Genomic DNA, 5,387 nt, shown 5'->3' with positions numbered 1-5,387 from the left:
ATAAAAAAACTTAGTGGACTTTTTTTAATAGGCACGGCATGTGTGCCGGGCTGGGCCTAAACAAAAAAAATTAGACACAGCACGGCACGGCACGAAACATATAGTGGGCACGACACGACACGAGCACGAGCATGCGTTTACTTTCCTTTGATGGGCCTGGACCGACACGGCACAACCCGTTGGCCACCTCTATACGTAAGGTTTAAGGAATGACTTCATAAATTTATTCCGTGAGACTAGAAAGTATAGACCAAAAATGGTTTTCAATAGTTAAGTCAAGCCCAGTTTACAAATTTCCTCACCAACTTGAGGGAAAATGAAAAGAATCAATGAAAAGATAAACCATATCTCTGGCAAACAATTGCATGATTGATTGTCAATCAATACAAATCAATCCCAAATTTTATCATTTCCTTTGTTGTGTTTTGAATCTTTTATAAGTTGAGCATTTTGCACTTATGAATCAATAAAAGTAAAATATATCTTCTTTTTATAGATATTTTTAAAATCATTGAGGCGCAGCTTTCTCTCAAAATAGCTTTTAAGTAAGAGTTAGGCTCATAAACTTCTATAATATGAGAACCAAACTTATGTATGTGTCGCCCATACTACATTTCCATATAACAAAAAATTAACAAATTTACTAAACTTAAAGTGGAAAAAAGTAAGACTCAATAATACATGACCATTCAAGCAGCTACCACAAAGTCCTTATCACATATTAACCCTAGCTCTCTATAAATTTAAACACTTGAATACCGAATTGATCAACAAAACAAACAGCAAAAAAAAAAAAAAAAAAAAGGTGAAGGCTTCAACGGTAACCACACTCCTTCCTTATACTTGCTTTGGCCACAAAACCTCAGTTGCGCACCTCAGAATCTGAACCTATCTTAGATGTCTATGGCAACGAGGTGGACTCCAGCGAGAGGTATTATCTTGTGTCAGCACTCTGGGGAGTTAAAACCAGCGGTGGAATTAGCGTAGACAAAGCCAAATATGGACGGTGTCCAAAGGATGTTATCCAATTAAGTCCTAAAAACAAAAGGAACAAGAATGTAGGTTTATTGCCGTATGACAATTCTACAATTGTCCGGGAATCCACTAATATTAAATTGAAATTCTCAAGAGTTTCTTCTCTTCAGCAGCGTAACAAAGACAAATACGTTGCCATAAAATCACAACAATGAACATGATCAGGAAGTATTATTAAGTATCCATTGAAACAAAGGCAAACCAAAAATAGGGCCATATAAAGCAGTAATATTAGTGACACACGGCCCTATTCAAATCTTTACCGCTCTGATTTAAAAAGAAAAAAGAAAAAGCCTTCACCGATTCTTAATCTCAAAAAAAAAATATCTATACCACAGACTTCGCGGATATCTTATCCAAAGCAACATACATCAAGACAATCAACAAAAATGTGCAACACATGTCCATTCAATGCAAATAATATTGAATTCTTGCTAATTAATTTGGAGAGAATACATGTTTCAACTAAGGATGTCAATGGGGCGGGGTGGGGGTGGGGATGCCTACCCCATTCTGTTGTGAAAATTTTAATGTACTCGCAAGCGCACGAATCTAGAAATAGAGTAATGGTAACGAGGTCGATCCCACAGGGATTGTTATAAATTGAAAAGTCTAATTTAAATCTAAAATTAATATTAATTCCAACCTAGTTGACCAAATTGAGTTTTAAGAGAAATTAAACTAATTAAACTAAGAAAACAATTAAAATAAAGGAGAATTCAATAGGATAGAAATTACCAAGGTTTCAGAATCCACCACTATTCAACTAGTAATTATCTAATTATTAATTAATCCCCAATTTTAGAGTGACAACTCGAAATCAATCTATGTCATCTCATGGATATAACAATTAAGCTCAAATAAAATTAATCTTGTGTAGGTTCTTTTTCTGCTTAATAATATGATATCTAAGCATCCCATGTAAACATATTGAATAACAAAGAGTCAAAGTTTCCCTAAGCACTCTATGTAAACAATTTAATAAAAGACATAAAATCAAAGACAATCATGTATAAACTTTATAGATCCAAGCATAGATTTAATCAAATATTAATCCTAACAATCAATAATGCATGACAGAATTGATGAAAAGATTTTAATAACATCCAATTAATCATGTGAAATAAAAATCATAATCATTAAAGAACATATATAGGAAATTAATTAAATAAAAAGATAATTATTTTATTGAATAGGGTTTCATCCTTAACCTTAGTATAAGAAAATTAGCTAGACATACTTGAATTGAGAGCAACACAAGAAATAAAATCAGCCATGGAAGTTGAATTGCTGCTGCTGCCGAATACTCTCTCCCAACCTTGCGTATGCACCCTTTTGTTTCCGTCCAGCTGCTCTTTTAATTCAAAAGCAAAACTCTCTTTTATATTGCTTGGCCACCAAATCCTATTGTGATTCTAATAACTAAACCAACTTTTACAAGCTAAAGCCCTAAGCTTGCCACGTAATTGAAAACAATAAAAGCCAAAAGCTATTGATTTCCTTCCTTTATTCTACTTTGACTTTCCATTCAATGGCTTAATTAAAAGCTTTGTTTTTATGTGCTGCCCACTTTAGCTTTAACCTTCTTCTTTGTTTGCACGTGGATGGTGAATGCATTTGTTGAGTTCGGTTTCCTTGGCTTGAATTAATATGCATATAAGCATAATTGCTTCCAAGTTAATTAATCTTTAATGCTCACAAATTGAACTCCTTTGTGCCTTTTTTATCCGTAATCTCCAATTAATTTCCTATTCAATAAAATAATTTAATTAATTAAAAATAACAAATAAATATAACTAACAATTATTTAATTAAGGGTAAAATAAGCATATATTATATGCTCATCACATTCCCCACCGCATTAAAAATTTTTGCCTCCATTCCCTAATAAATTTAGTGGGTCGGGGATGGAAAATCTCCACGTGGGGAATGATTCCCCCATCCTCACCCCATTCCTTATTTACTTATTTTATAGTGGATATAAAAATATGATTTCAGTAAATTAAAAATTAACGACTTAAAATAAAATCATCATCATATTATAAAGTATTTAATTTTTTTTAAAATCTCTAAAAATTTGAAACAATATCTTAAAATGATATTAAAAGTGAAAAATATTTAAAGAGAGCAGCACCTTAAAAGAGAAAAGAAAATATAATAATGTTTTAAAGTTGAAAAATATTGTAGGGTTTTCTTTTACTCATATTCTATTTATATTACATAAAAATTAAAAAAATTATTAATTGACATTATAGTTGATAAAACAAAAATTATTAAATAAGAATTAAAAACATATTTATATATAATGGGGATTGGGGTGGGGGTGGGGTGGGGAGTGCAATACCAAACCCCACCCTGTAATAATTTGGGGATTATTTTTTCCCCACTCCCCACCCCATTCCCCAAAAATTATTAAAAATTTTCTCCATTTTGGGTGGGGCTCCATGGGACCCCAAACCCGTGGAGGATTTTGTCATCCCTAGTTTCAACAATGATAAGATGTTGTATTTACCACTAGGGATGGCAAAATCCGGGTCCGGGTCTGGGTCCGGGTTTAACCATTCCGGATCCGGACCCGGACGAATATTTTCTGTATCGGACCCGGAAATAAACTCGCATTTTTCCACTCCAAGTCCAGTACGGGTTCAACCCGGAAAAATTCGGGTTCCCAGACTGCGGGTTTCCAACCCGAATTCATGAATCCAATTTTAAAAAAAAAACTAAATTCGACTAAAAAAATCAAATAGAAATACATATCTAGGATTTCAGCAAATCAAAGAAAAATTATTTCATCTGGAAACTAATTAACAAAAACAACAATTTCGTTTGGTTGCCCAGAATCTGCAACCCAATGTGGCGGCTCGTTCAAAACATTAGTAAAGAGAGCTAAAGAACTAGCTTTAGTTGGGAGCAGGAAGTCAGGAGTCAAGGAGCAGCCAAAGCACTTTTAATGGTGATGGGAAAGCTGGAGGGGTAATGCAAATAAGTTTACATTGATTGGATATTCAGAAGAAGTAATACACCATTAAAAGCAACAAGTTTTCCAAAAAGCCAACAAAGACAGACACCACCACACCACCCCGCCACTGGATGAAAAAAGATGAAAGCATGATAAGTAGCATCGAGTAAGCCACATTCTCTCTCTCTCTCTCACTCGCACTCGCACTCGCACACATTGTTACTAAAATGACCAAAAACAAGATTCCCATCAAAATATTTTCGAGTATCATTCTTGAAAGTGACGGCGACTGATGATGATGTTGAACAGCTGTGAAGATGGGCAAGTGATGCGACGATGATTTGATGAAGATGAAGATGAGTTGAAGAGGGAATAAGAGAGGAAATGTTTGTGCGGCTAGGAAAGTGTAATGAGTTGCTAGGGCACCATTTGGGTTTTTTTGCTTTCCTATTTATATTAAAAATAATTTTTAAAAATTAATATATATCCGGGTCTGGGTTCCGGATGTACGAGTTTACCTAAACCTAGAACCGGACCGGGACACATGCGGGTTTTTAAAATGATATCCGGATCCGGGTTTTATTTAATCCGGTACGGGTTGAACCCGGACCGAAAATCTGGGTTTCTTCCAGGTCCGGGCCGGGTGTGGGTTGAATTGCCATACCTATTTACCACTTATATATCCCTAGTAGATTTTTACTTACTTGTTTTATCCCTTCCATTAAGAGATAACAAAATGAATTATGAAAATAAGGGCAAAATTTTGTAATATTTTTAAATTTTAAATTAAAATATAATGTAAGTAATTGGGATAAGCAAAAAATGAAAAACTGTGAATGTTCTTTTATTAATTTTATAGGACTAATCATTTTCGTCTTCTCTTTAATTTTGACACCGAACTACTTAGAAATGTCATATAATCTTCTAGGGAGTGAGTGGTAAATAAACAAAAAAAAAATGTTGACTTTATGTGTTATCTCTTAAACTAGAAGGATGAATAAGGTAACTAAAAATCTAGTAAGGATGTAAATAGAAATATGACATTTATAGATGAAACATGCATTCTCCAATTAATTTATTGGACTGTTGGCTACCTTTGTAGTGAATTCATTATGCTTATTATCTTTTACCCAACTAGTGGAAATATCCACCGTCTTCGTTGTATTATAAGCCTGATAGCTAGGGGAGTTCCTAAAGAAAACTACAATAGTAGTTTATCAACCATGCTCTCGCAAGACCACCGAGATCTTAAACTTGTCAGATCTGGGAACTACTTTCCAACGACTTGCCGAAACACGGTCCGTCCAATTTTTCTTTTATTACATTGTCTTTTAGTTTATCTGATAGGTATTGCATACATTCTCTAATTATTAGAAATTTAAGCTTCCTTGGT

General features: G+C 33.9%; 1 long non-coding RNA gene across 1 annotated transcript; it reads right to left on the bottom strand.

Moving 5' to 3' along the window:
* Window positions 1-619: 619 nt before the first annotated feature.
* On the bottom strand, window positions 620-2,660 carry LOC127901441 (uncharacterized). Its single transcript, XR_008053588.1, has 2 exons — window positions 2,276-2,660; window positions 620-1,035 (listed from the first exon to the last, which is right to left on the bottom strand). It is a non-coding gene; the product is annotated as an uncharacterized LOC127901441 (long non-coding RNA).
* Between the last annotated feature and the right edge of the window lie 2,727 nt (window positions 2,661-5,387).

Source organism: Citrus sinensis, chromosome 3 (assembly GCF_022201045.2).
Source record: "Citrus sinensis cultivar Valencia sweet orange chromosome 3, DVS_A1.0, whole genome shotgun sequence".
In the NCBI taxonomy this organism is placed as follows: Eukaryota; Viridiplantae; Streptophyta; class Magnoliopsida; order Sapindales; family Rutaceae; genus Citrus; species Citrus sinensis.
The sequence above is the reverse complement of the archived record's forward strand: the minus strand, read 5'-3'. Positions and strand labels throughout refer to the sequence as shown.